Genomic DNA, 14665 nt, shown 5'->3' with positions numbered 1-14665 from the left:
CGGAGTCCCCGGTCATATGGGGATTCCGCTTCTTCAGGGAGCTACAAATGGCGCTATCTACGGGAAGGGGGGTGTGCTATCTACAAGGGGGCTGTGTGGCGCTACATACAGGGTGGTGAGTGGCAATACCTACAAAGGGGCTGTGTGGCACTACCTACAAGGGGGCTGTGTGGCACTACCTACAAGGGGGCTGTGTGGCACTACCTACAAGGGAGATGTGGCACCATCTACTAGGGGCTGTGTGGCACTACCTACAAGGGGGAATCTGAGTGGCGAGCGGATTGTGAGTAGCGGGCTGATGGTCATTTTACTGTGAGTGGGGGGCTGATGGTCTTCAAGTGGTTTCCACCTCTGACCTCCAATTAAAATGAATAGGAGGCAGAAAATACCTGCGGCGCTCGTTTGGAGTGCTTTTTTGCGTTAGCTTGAACTAAAAAAAAAAAAGTCAAATAATGCGGTCAATTCAAAATCTACCTCAAAATTCTTCAAGGAATTTTGAGGCACATTTTTTCTGCCTTACAAAAAATTCTGCGTGAAAACACCCTAAGAGTGTAGTGCTTGGTTTTTTGCAGTATGCTGTCTTACTCTGTTCTAGGCTACAGGATCACGCCGGCCGACGCAAGGATCCCGTCGTGGAGCAGCTCAGTTTGTCGTGGGAACGGGGCTTAGGTAACTACAATTTTTTTTTTTAGGGGCACTGTTTACAAGTGGGAGGTGGGGTATTATGGCCCTGTCTACAGGGAGCCTGTATTGCACAATCTACATGGGGGCACTATCTACAAGAGGGGGGCTGTGTGTGGCAGCCAGGGGAGGGGGCATTATACTGTGTGGAGGTCACTAAGCGGACCTTATACTGTGTAGGGGCAATATACTGTGTGTGGCACTTAGGGGGCATAATACTGTGTAGGCACAATTAGAGGACAAAATACAGTGTCCTTGAAGGGGTTATAATATATTAGATTATTAAATATTATTATGCACTATAGGGGCATTATACTCTGTGGGGGCACTATATAGGGCATTATACTGTGGGGGTATTATACTTTTTTATGGGCCATGTTTTTTATGATGGGGATGTGGCACCAAAAGATAATTTCTCATGGGGCGCCATCTATCCTAAGGCCGGCACGGACTGTATTATTCTGGGGATCTTCCACAATGAAATCCGTTGTGGAAAATCTGCAGTATTTACGCGGTGTATGAACCTGGCCTTACAGATTTGCTCTCCTTTCTTGCTCATAGAGGGGGTCCTTAGCTGGCATCCATGACATCCATATGCAATAACAAAGCATAAGGACATGGGTTGTCGTCATGAGACAACCCTTTAACCTCTTCTAAAGTAATTTGTGTGGCATCAAAGTACACATAAATATCAAATACTCAATCAAATTTATAGTGCATACTGCATGCCATTATGCAGTTTACATAATAACCTTCCATTTTTTGTGTTAAAATCTATACAGCATGTATTTATAGGAAAACACTCAACGTAAACATGCATATGCCGCTGCCATTCTACGTAAAGAGGAGAAACACAAACAAAAAAAAAAAGACTTTAAAAAGATAACGTTTAATTACATATGTGATAAAGTTCATGAACTTCAATGTGTTTAAAATGTTATTCAATAAAACCACATCACAAATGAAAAAAAAAGTAATCTTCAGTATAAATATCTTTTGTATAATGGATTTCAAACCACTTCCACAAAATAACAAATGTAATATATACAAGACTGGAGGGACTCAGACAAACATTTCCCGATGTACAAAAAGACTGTGTGGCCAAATTAACACCATAAAACTCCCAGTACGGATCTTGTTTCGGGTTATCTGGAGTTATGCAATGTGACTCATGAATTATGTCAAGACTGAATAATGTAGCACCGGCTATAGATACATGACTGACAGACATGAACTCACTCAAATCCCCATAATGTACAGTTCTTTTTGTGCAATTCACAAAATTAATGTGTAACATTTCGGTCTATTCCAAAAAACCTTCTCCAAACACTGGAGAAAAATGTAAAAAAAGGTTGTATGCAGCGCAACAGGAAAACATGACGCCCTACACTCTGGAAGGAGCGCATTTGAGAAATCAGGGCAGAATTCATGTTTTCCTAGTGTATACAGATTAGGATCCTACTCTTGAACCACATTCAACTTGAGTAACGTGTTACTAATTTTAAAGAGTCTCTGTCACCAGATTATAAGTGCTCTATCTCCTACATAATCTGATCGGCGCTGTAATGTAGATAACAGCAGTGGTTTTTATTTTGAAAAACGATCATTTTTGAGCAAGTTATGAGCTAGTTTAGATTTATGCTAATGAGTTTCTCAATGGACAACTGGGCGTGTTTTTACTTTTTACCAACTGGGTGTTGTACAGAGGAGTGTATGACGCTGACCAATCAGTGACCAATCAGCGTCATACACTTCTCATTGTTCCAGCCCAGCATGATCCACAGCACAGTGTGATTGTGCAGTGAAAGAAGTAAACACGCCCAGTTGCTAAAATCACAATACACGCCCAGTTGTCCATTAGAAAGGCTCATTTGCATAAATATAAAATTGCTCATAACTTAGCCAAAAATGATCGTTTTAAAAAAAAAAAAAGTTACTGTTATCTACATTGCAGCGCCGATCACATGCAATAGGAGATAGGGATTTGATAATCTGGTGACAGAGCCTCTTTAAATCACTTTATTGTACAATCACCTGTCAAATTCTTATTGGTTATTGGGTCAACAAACCCCTTGAGCTCCAACATGCATAAAAAAAAAAAAATGTGTGTGGTTACATGGCACCTCCATCCAGAAGCCTTAATATTCAGCTTTGGGGGAATTTTGACAAAATACCATATTTTGACTATGTTGGCTCTCGTCTACTACAGGACTAGATGGGACGGTTCCTAAGACTATTATAGACCATGCAGAGACTTCTTTAGTAAGTAAGATGGTTGTGGTCTAAAAGATTTCTCGTCACTTCAGTTGTCAAGAAATAAAGCTACAAGGAGGAAGAAAAGACCAACAGAGATATCGCTTACACAAATGAGTTTACCAAAAATCATGATCATTTTTAACTGGCACCCAACCCAAGAACCTGTCCGATAAAAGCACTCATGTTATAGTATAGGCACTTCACTGGATATTGTACGGAAGACATTCTGTTAGTGGTGAGATTTTGCCAAGGGGCGGAATGAGGTCAAAGTCAGAAGGTCAAAATGAACCTTCATTTGAGTGGTAAAGGTTAGTCGTAAAGGAAATATACAGTATCTCCTACAATGGTCTGCATCAAGCAGTTTATAGGGAAGATGCATTGTTTTATAATAGCCATTCCCGAACAGATGGTCATTTTCAAGCACGTTACAGAATGAATCTAAATAAAGGACACCACCGCAAGAGGATATTAAAAATGTGTTATCTGATGAAACCTCACAGTCATTTTACAAAGAATATATATTAAAATCAAAGAAGGACAGTTTCTTGCAAGAGACACTGTTAAGATGGAGAAAACAAATATACAAGCTGACAATTTCCTATACACCAATGGTCTGTAACCTGTCAGGACACGCTAGGAGTTGTAGTTTTCCAGGGCCAGACTAGAGACAGAAGAAGGTTTAGGAACAGTAAACATACTGTAGTTGTGACAGGGCGTGGCTTATAGTGGCACGTTATAGGGTTGGGCGTGGCTTGTCATGGTACGGGATTTGCCAGAATATAATTTTGATTTTTTAATAGTCCCTGTATATTATCACTATATGACCCTTATTGTGAGGACAGTATAAAGAGAGGGGATTGCCCACAACAATTATCTCAGATCCAATTTGTTGAAAATGTTACATACAGTTTTTATAAAGCTTGGTAAACCTCTTTAATCCAGACAAGAACCCAAAATTATTCCAGACCCAAAAATCCAGATCCTAATAGTCAGACCTCCGACCATACCGCAGGTCAGACCCCAATATTTAGACCCTGTAATATAGATTTCACACTATAGCCCAGACCCCAATATTCAGCCATTATACAGAACCCAATATTCAGACCTCATACCCTATGATTCAGACCACAGAACACAAGAATCAATTAATTACTCACCTCTCATTACTACCACCTTCTGTTCTGCAGGCCAGGCCCCTCTTCAGCCCTGGGTGCTGCCACAAATGATGTGCCGATGCTGGCCATCGACAAGATGTTGTGTGCTCCATCGCCCACACCCATTGTGAAAAAGAGCCGGGACTACAAAGGCAGTGCCAGCAGCGAGGAGAGGTGTGTAATTAATATCGTAAGTTACCTATTGGATTAAACTAATAAGTAAAGGGCAATTTAAAAAAAATTATATTATATTAGGACACTCCAGGCAAATGCCCGACTGTTGGCAAATATGCAGTATATAAGGCCTTTGCTCTGCTACTGCTAATTTAATGAAAGTAATCATCTATTTATACGGTGCAGTCAAATTGTGTTTTTGCTTAAATTTTTATGAATGTGAGTATAGACTGAGGGAGCTCATAGCGCTCTATAAAAATTCCTCACCAGTGCACCGATATATCAGTAAGTGGACAACATAGGAACCATTTCTGTTCACAGTCTAGGCAGTAGGGAGCGCTGTTTTTTGGGGGGGGAGGGGAGCAAGCACTATTGGCCCCTGAGCAGCAAACTTTCAAGTCTTACTGGTGATTAGTGTGAATACTAACAAACCCCACTGGAATGGGAATGAAAGGACATCTAAGATCAATTATGATCAAATCTACTATGATATCGATCATAATTGAGCTTAGAAGACCATTCAGGAGCACTCAGGAACAGCTGAAGAACGAGCCGACAGACGAGCTCTCTTTTGGGTTTGTCTGTGAACGGGATTCTGCAGCCTACTATGTACTTGAATACATGCAGCCTGAAGAAGCCAAAACAGAGGAACATTTTTAACAACCCCAAATCTACCAATTGCAAAAGTGTTGTTAGCCCATAATAGAGCCAATGCAATTGAAAAAAAAAAAAAAAAAACCTTTCCCAAAAGATAGATGATGAACGACATTTAAAAAAAACAAAAACGATATAGCAAGATGGATTTTTTTTTTAATGCATTCCACCATTCAAAAACATCTACATATATTAAACGACAACCTATAGGTACCCCAAAATTATGCCTAATGTATACCCCAATGAAGTCCTAATAGTTTAATAAAAAGTTATGACTGACGGAATACATGGAGCCAAAAATGGTTAAACTCTTGTGGTCTTTAAAGGGGTTGTTTGGACATATTTTATTGATGGTCTATTCTGACCCCTGGCACCCCAACACCGATAAGCTGACAGATGGGGACGCAGCGTTAGTTGCTGCGGCCTTTTCACAGTTTACAGGCACAGCACGTACACATTTGTAGCAGCTGTGCCTGGGATTGCAGTTAAGCTCCCATTGAAGCGAATAGGACTGAGTTGCAATCCCAGGCACAACCACTACCAACGTGTGCAGTGCTGTTCTTGGTAAACACTGAAGAGGCCGCGGGAAGACCGTGGCCCCTTCAATCAGCTGATCGTGGGGGTGCAAACCCTTTAAAATGGGCTTAGTCCCTATAATCACCACATATCAGGGGTATTGTAACCATAATTCCCTCAACTAGATAAATTACTCAGATCTACCGCCAAGACTGCAGCACCTGAGTGCATACTACTTTAAGCAGGGGTAACCTAGAATCACTTTTCTCCATGTAAACCAACCCTAAAGTCCACCAGGGACTGTCAGCTAAAAAATAATAGCACATTTGGAAGTAAAGTCTTGCTGGACACGGACAGATAGCTCCACACTCTCATGCTGATGTAGAGATTATTACCAGTATTACCAACAAAGGCCTCCATTTTCTTATGTAAATATACAAGATCATGTCTATAGTTATGCTTTACGTGCTTACAGGAGATAATACAGTTGACTTGACTACTTCGAAGGGATTCTCCTATAACTGGACATCCTGGATTATGTTTTGCTATTCCACTGAGGACATTCACTCCCTGAACTATACAATACACAATGCGTACAACGCACCTTTACTTGTTTCCAACTCCCATTGTAATTGTCTAATTTTTAAGCAGTGTATTTAAACCTGTGGCTCTCCAGCTAACCACTAACCACTTTAACGTGTATTTTGTGTACTTTTTTCTTTGAGAGGACCACTCACCATGAAAGATAATTTTTTTTGTGCAATTTTGGGTGGTCGTCTCTAAGAGGGTTTACTGTATATCTCATCTGAATTCAGTGACTTCCTAATGCCACTTTACACAAGACCACTACAAATTTCAGACTACGAGGCAGGCAAAATCAACAGGTGACCACATGGGGATTTATATTGAATAAGCCTTTGATTACTAAAGCAAAACTTAGTTTCCTATTATTTTTTTAGTAAATCAGAGGCTAAATGCTAGAGGTCCGTGTACTGTGTACATTGCAATGCAGTTGTCAATTCCTGTCGAAGGTAATAGAAACCAGCACATAATTGACCTTTGATGGTGGGATCTGCCATCTTGTTTTATCCCCGGATGATAAATGCAAACATTTCTAAAAAAAAGTGACAAAAAAAATTTAAGAAGGTGAATAAATGAACAATGGATCAGATTTATTCATCTTTAGAGTCCTCCTTAAATCTGCATTAAACTTGAAAGAAGAGAAAGCTGAACAATAAACAGATACTTTACATACCTTTTTATTCTATTCCTTGATGAACGTCTTTTCCTCCGGCACTCTTTGCCTCTTCACATCAGGTATAAATTCCACTTGCAGCCTGTTCCCAGTTTGTCAGGAACCAAAATTTAGAAGATTTCTTTATCCTCCACCTTTGACAGATTCTATCTAAAACAGAAATCTGAAATTCAAAATATGGAGAGGAAGGAAAATCTCAGATTTCAGTGCTAATCCATGATGTAGTGCAAAATGCTAGCAGCTGTACTGGCCTCTCTGAGGATGATGTTCCCCTGCACAAATTACAAGATATCCTTATAATAGACCAAGAATGGGACTCTTTATACAAGTATGGGGGAGGATGAGAAGAACAATGAAGGGGTGTTCAATGATCAATTATATGGAGCATTATGTGGAGCAATGGAGAACAGTTACAATGAGACTGTAGCTATATTAGATGTGTAGATATAAGAAATGTATAGTAGGAATTCAGCCTATAGAGTTGGCCTATATACAATAAAGTCAATCATTAGCCACACAAGGAATCTGAATTTGGCTTTAGATATGTCATAAACCATTGGCTTAAATATAATTAATCCTACAAAATGTCAGATTCTTACAGTAATAGGCACTCCGTAGTCTATAGAGGCAGGGGGATATGTGTCTGATAGACTTCCCTGTGCCATTCATGTGGTAGGATACAAGCAGAAGAGAAAAAGTTAATGACTTCAGGGTGGAACCTGGCTCCGCATTACATAGCTTTAGGGTCTAAGGTTAGGGATCCGACCACTATGACCCCCACCATTCAGGGATCTGACCACTATGACCCCCACCATTCAGCAGAATGAAGGGGCCGTGGCACTCCTAAGACCTTCATGGCCCGTTCAATATTATTCCTGTTACAGAGGCTCATCAATACGCATGGATGTGCCTAATACTGCAGCTCAGCCCTATTAAAGTTATTTTGATCGATGGGAGTCTGGGTATTGGATCCCACAGATCACACATGGGAGGACCTTAGGATAGGTCATTCATTTACAGTATATTCCTGGAAAACCCTGGAACAATACAGAAGATGGGTGGATCTTGACAACTTTCTGCAGAACCCTTAATGGTTATCTTCTAAAAGAACACAGAGCAAGAGAAATCCATGGATCTCCAGAAACCTGGTAAATAAGGGTTTCCCCCTTATATTAAAGAGGCTCCGTCACCACATTATAAGTGCCTATATTGTACATGTGATATTTACGCTTGCCTTGCTGTAAATATCACAGAGACGCTACAGAAGTGTCAGGATTCTGAATAAACATCACGTCCTGGCTGGAGGTAATGTATATTCACTGTCAGGACACTGCAGTACCGTTATAGTGTTTATTTGGCTGCACGTAGCGATATAGCTATATCGCTATGTGCTGTGTAAATGAATGGGGAGAAGTGTATGACGCTGATTGGTCAGCGTCATACACTCCTCTCCACAATGCCCACTTGGCCAAAAAGTAAAACACGCCCAGTTGTTCATTAAGAAACTCGTTAGCATAAAGCTAATATAGGTCATAACGCCATCAAAAATGATCGTTTTTCTAAATAAAAAAACATTGCTGTAATCTACATTACAGCGCCGATCACATCATGTACAAGATAGGCCACTGATAATGTGGTGACAGAGCCTCTTTAAGGCTTATGAACCTACATCTATTAACCAACTATAAAATGTCTTGCACCGAAGGACAAGTCCATCAAATTTAAGCAATGAAAATATATGTCTTTTGGAATTCTATATGTCTTTTGATTGCTGCCTTATCAATGGATTAAGTGGACCGCTTTCTGTCAGAGGGAACATCTAAGAAAAAGTTACCAAAATACAGAAGCCAATGCAAAAGGTAGAAAAAATTCTTTATAAAGATGACCCAGGACAAAGGGCACTATAAAATGTAGTAAAACACACAAATATATATATATATATATATATATATATATATATAGATCACTATATATACACACACACATATATATATATATATATATATATATACCGTGTATATAGTATAATGCAGTGTAATAGAACGTTCCATCATCTTACATGGTTCTCGGCAGGACCATAATCCTATAGTATGAGATGTGATGAATAACACATTTTTCTTGTGTTAAGAAATACTCATATTTCATACTTATCTCCAATGTATGTGGATTTAATTTCAGACATTTCCGTGGGGCAAATCTAAATGATTGCCCATTATGGATTGGCTCTGCTGCATGTTTAATTTTGTGTTTCTGGAGGATCTCCAGGGGACAATAAACAAGTCCAGCGAATCTTCAGTCTGCGTCGCACGCACAATGTTGTAGTGTGGAGCTCAGCTCACAGAATAACTAACAGTAACAGCCTATGATTAGGATTGTGTTTGGCTCAGTTACAGGCGTTCAGTGTGGTTTGTTTGGCTCCAAGCCCCGGCTGTAAAGATGTTGGGGAAGATGATTTAAGCATTAACTAGTTTATTGCTGTTTTATGCACTGCAGAAATCTCTCTGCACAAAGAGAGAAAAAACAGGAGTCGTGATTTTAGTAGAACACTATAAAAACGACTTCATTTGCTGTAGGTTGGTTCACATTGGCACATCTGCAACATGGAGAGCACATCCAGCATATGCAACTTACAACTTCCTACATTTGTAGTCCTGTCTTTTTACGGATAAAGCTTTACATGACTTATATTTACAACCATGAGTGTGACTTGTTATTTTGCTACCTCTGCAGCAATTTGTGTAGCCATAGGAATAGGTTTAAGCACCTGGACTGCGGCGCAAAAGCTCCAAATGCCTCAAATTACTGACATTATACATTACCATATGCAATACTGTCACATATACTGTATATGAGCTATATACACTTTACATAAACCGTTATTATATGTATTGTAGGGCAGCTCTACTTGCTAGATCATCATCAGTAATGTCATATAGCCCCAACAACCCCTCCGAGGATAGTTACCTTGGGGCACCAGCAGAAATCTGCAGTGGTCAGTAGAATATTTATTGCTCAGTATCTGAGGGCCAATGATATATTCTGCAGCTGGTGTCTGATGTTAAGTGGTACAGCCAACTTCTGATACATGATAAAGTAGTACTGGCGGTGTCCGATGACTTGTGATCAGTAGTACAATACCTCAAATCCTGGCAGGTCCAATGGTTGCCTAATCCCTGGGGGTCAACTAAGACTTGTTGGCTACCAGTGGCTAGTATGTGAGAGCACCTTGCCCTATAAGCTTAGGCAGCTCCTCGGGTCTGTCATTTGAGTTAAGTTTCCGGGCTGGCATCTATCTCGTGGCCTGCTAACAGGTGTCTCTATGGCATAGAGATAAAATGATCATTCAATGCAGGGGTGGACATAGACCGATGAGGCCCCTGTGCAAGAACAGTATATGGGCCCCTTGTTCTCCAACATCTCACCATAGGGCTTCTAACAATCCATCAGTAATTGTTAGCCATAAAATTCATTAGTTCAGGCCTTCACATGCAATCTTATAGATAGAAGAAATCTGTTTGAAGGCGACAGTAGGCCCACTTACCTACTGAGCCCGTGTGTAGCTGCACCAAATGGTATTTATTATGGCTAGGGGTATATCAGAGATTTCTAATCATGGAAATTTCCAAACAGTACTGAATGGGTTTTGGCACAGGGCACCATGGCATCTTAGGGTCTTATTACACGGCCCGGCGAGGGCCTTGTAAACGAGCGCCGGTCAACAAGATAGCTCGTTGATAGGCGCTCGTTTGCACCTTTCACAAGCAGCTATGTATGGGGACGATCGCTCATCCCTATACATTTCTGTCATGTTGGCAGCCTATCTGCATGCACCCATCCTGTGAAGCACGATCCCTCCAGAGAAAGGATCTATTACACGGCCCGATATGGGCCGTGAAAACGAGCGCTGATCAGTGAGATAGCTCGTCGATCGTTGCTCACTTGCTTCCTACATTTTCATCATGTTGGCAGCACATCTCCCTGTATACACAAGGAAATGTGCTGTCTACAACCGTGATATTTGATGCTGCCAATAAATGAGCGTTTGCTCGTTCATCGGCTGATCGTTGCCCTGTTTACACCGGAAAATTATCGGGAATGAGCGTTTTGTGAATGCTCGTTTGCCTGATAATTGGCCGGTGTAAAGGGGCCCTTAATTATTAGAATTGATGAGTCCAAGCTGATGAACCTCCACACTACTGTATTCAAACATATCTCTGTGGTGTGTCAGAAGCTGATCTTAGAACTTCTCGGTAAGTGAAGTAAATATTTTAACGCACAGAGGATAAATTATTCATTATAATTGTGCAGTTTTCAGGAACCAATCCTTAGTCCTTTCTTGTGACTTGCAGGGAACTGCTGGGTCTGTCTGGTACTTCCCCATGCGCTCCCTATAATTCTGGTTCTCAGTGTACATGCCTTCTGGCAATACTAGGATGCATGGACGGTAGTATTCCCATCATGTTGGGAACCAGTCCCTGGGAGCAAGGACTCTCTGCTCACATCTGTGGGCCCACTCTAAGGGCCCTTTTACACGGGCAAATAAACTGCGAGCAAAACACGCCATTTGATATAGGAAGCCGATGGATGCTCAGTTACTTTAATTTTCATGTGTCAATGATCGGGATGGAGTTCTCCCAAACAATCGTATGTGCGTTTTTTTGTTCCTCCTTCCGTCATGCACTTTACATTATTGTCGGCATCACATCCCGTTTACATGAGGGGGATGTGCGGTCGACAAACGAAGAAAAAGATGTGATCAACGACAAACGAGTGTATTGTTTGATCGATGGGGATGGTTAGGAATGAACTTTTGTACAAACGATAATACAGGCAGTAAAAAGGGCCTTTACAGGCCAATGTTTCATGTTAACATACGATTGTCCCAATAAACTGATCTATAGTTACAATGTAAACTTGATCCTTTACTGGGAACCACTAACCAGTATGAGAACATATCAATTATAATTCATGACTCACCAAACACATTAGATGTTTTAAATGTTATGACATTAGAAATTCAATATTCTATAAAGTCATCACAGCTTATTATGTATGTATATATGTTTAGTTCAGTGGCGGAAGGAAACCTATCTTTAATGGTCATTTACCTATAGTCATTAAAAGGATGAAGTCTCATATATAAAACACAATAAACTCCTTCAACTGGCTGTGGACAATTTACATACCCACTCATACTCGCCATGCTCTTATGATTCCACCTACTCTCCCAGCTACAGTAATCTTAAAGCAATAAAAAAGGCTATCATCATGGTATATGGGACGGTCCTTACCACACAGATAATTAAAGAACACTTCTTATCCATACACAGTAATGAGTGCCAATTTGTGGCCAGAATACCAACAAACAACTCACTACAAAATAAAAAAGCCACGTACATACTGGCACATAACGATCAGTGAAATTGTATCGAAGTAATGTAAAAGGTCCATAGTTAAACTAGCTGCAATTTGAAGAAATGAAAAGATAAAAAACACTGATGGAAAAACAGATAACTAAAAACAAAAGAAAAAACATAGTTGCATATTGATGGGGCTATAACTAGAAGCCATGACACCTGTGTGAACATAGCCTTAGATTAATAAACAAACTGAAGCTCTGGATTGCTTTACTCACCCGAATGCGCTGTTGTGGTCTGGGGCTGTGGACACTCTGCCGACGCCCTTACTTGGCCCCATGCTGTTCACTAAGAACATATGGAGGCTGGCTAATGCCTTGTACCCTTTGTCCTCTTTTAAATCACCAATGACCTCTTTCTTATTTAACCAGTCCTTGCCCGACGGACTCACTGCGAGGATGACTAAACCATGGTCGCGAGCTGGCCTATTTTATTTTGCTGACATCATAGACCCATGCTCGAGAATTCTTTTACCGTTTTCAAAATTGCTGTCTAAGTATAACTTATCACCCAACACATACTTCAGTTATCTACAGATTACCCATTATGCCAATTCCCTCCCTGGTGATTGTAGTTTCTCTAAACCTACACCCTTCGAAATTCTCTGCAAAACTATTACTTCCACTAGTGGTCTAATCTCTGAGATATACAGCATTCTCTCCTCTCCAAATGGTAATATGACTCCCAAAAATAGCTATATGGTTAAATGGGAGACCTATTTTGGTAGGGAGCTCCCCCTGTCGCTGTGGCAAATTGTTTGGTCGCAAGCTGCGAAGTCGTCTCTTTGTGCCTCCTATAAGGAGAACCAGCATAAAATTCTGACGTATTGGTACCACACTCCGGATTTTCTCGTAGCGGCTCACTGGAAGAAAACTAGTCCTCCTACATTGACAGATTTGTATCCTAGAATAAGAGAGGTTAGAAGAATGGAGTCCTTGACAGCCTCCTTGAACAATCACTTGGATCGTTTTCATGCTGTCTGGTCACCATGGGATGTGTATGATTCGTCTAGACCACCCTAAATCCGCATACTACCTGTTCTAATCTCTTTTTGATGTACTCCGATCACGCTAGAATATCTCTTTGCTTCCTTCCCTCCCACCCCCTATTGTCTTGTCGTATATGTTTTCTGTGTTCACGGTTTTTTCTTTTATTTCTTTGTTTTTATAGTTGATAGGGTAATATGTGGATCCCACGCTTCCCTATCACATGTTCTTCATTGGGAGTTTTTGCAACATGATTGGTCTCTCTTATGGTGCCCATTGTAGACTGTATGTTATTTTTGGTTTTAACCATGTCGTACCTTCATACCATTACTGTCCTGACTTATACTCTGTACTGTGATGATAACATATATGTTTTGTCCTTTTTGAAAAATAAAAATATATAATTATAAAAAAAACAAAACAAACTGGTATTTAATAGTGGACAATCGTTTTAAAGGAGGTTCCATCATCCCTCATGTAACGTTCGTGGTCGCTGACCACGAACTCCTTCCATCCAGTCGACGCCCTTCTCTCAAGAGATGTCTGCACATATGGCCGTCCTGCTCCACAGTGACCACCAGGGTGTGCTCACGAGCTCAGTCCAGACTTAAGGAGCCAGAGCGCACGCATGTTGGTGATTGAGCTAATTGTTCCAGAGCACCTTGGGCTATAAGAAGGTCCCAGCCCCATCCTCCCACGCCTGAGCTTTGTTGTTGTATTCCAAGTCTTTTGGTGTTATCGACATGATAATATGTATGGGGACGAGCGATCGGAGTAACGACCGCTCGTTCCCATACTAGCTCCTTGTGATAGTAGCAAACAAGCGCCGATCAACGAGCTGTCTCGTTGATCGGCGGCCGGGGTAATAGGGCCTCAAGTCCACAAATTGCAACTGTTCTACTATGCAAACAAACCATTCTGAATCCCACTAAATAAATTTTTACTTTAAAATCTAGTTTTAAACACCAGAACAGCTCATTGACTAACCACACATTTCAATAATATGATTTTACACCAGCTATTAACAAACTGGAATAAATGGTCTTTTCAGAATGTGGGCTGCAGAACATCTATGAGCAATTCTGACAAATGAGGATTTATATCTCCTCACATACAAATGATCTTTGATTTATGTAAAACAAATGTTTACTTCTGGCAACTAATGAATGGCTCCGAGACAAAAAGTACGGATAGAGGGAAACATTGACAATTATTGAGTGTTTGAAGTAGTTTATGACTACAAATAAAAAGCATTAGGAAAGGTAAAGGACCAAACAAACAAAAACCTGCTGCTGTTACTAATACAATATAAAAAGGAGAACATACATGTAAACTAAATGTAGAAGAAATAACCTTACAGACTGGTCCATAGCTCACTATAAAACATATAAATATGAGATACTTACAGGCAGATCCAGCTAAATTTTGTAGAATCTGCAGGCAATGTAATGTCTCTGGTGGCCTATAAGTACCGTATTTTTCGGACTAGAAGACGCACCCAAGTTTTAGACAACAAAAAAATAGGAAAAAATTTCATATTTTACTTCTTTTACAAAGAAAAAAAACTAATGG

At 40.4% G+C, this 14665-nt stretch overlaps 1 protein-coding gene across 2 annotated transcripts in view; it reads right to left on the bottom strand.

Moving 5' to 3' along the window:
• TSPAN4 (tetraspanin 4) overlaps positions 1–14665 on the bottom strand; it is a 446081-nt gene that overhangs the window by 420280 nt on the left and 11136 nt on the right. Inside the window, exon 2 of one of the 2 annotated variants that reach the window (XM_075837604.1) lies at positions 6691–6853. The gene's annotated coding sequence lies outside the window, so the exon portion shown is untranslated. The remainder of the gene's footprint in view (positions 1–6690; positions 6854–14665) is intronic. The other variant, XM_075837605.1, reaches the window with a different exon arrangement.

Source organism: Rhinoderma darwinii, chromosome 9 (genome assembly GCF_050947455.1).
Source record: "Rhinoderma darwinii isolate aRhiDar2 chromosome 9, aRhiDar2.hap1, whole genome shotgun sequence".
NCBI classification, from domain to species: domain Eukaryota; kingdom Metazoa; phylum Chordata; class Amphibia; order Anura; family Rhinodermatidae; genus Rhinoderma; species Rhinoderma darwinii.
This window is presented reverse-complemented; position numbering and strand designations above follow the sequence as displayed.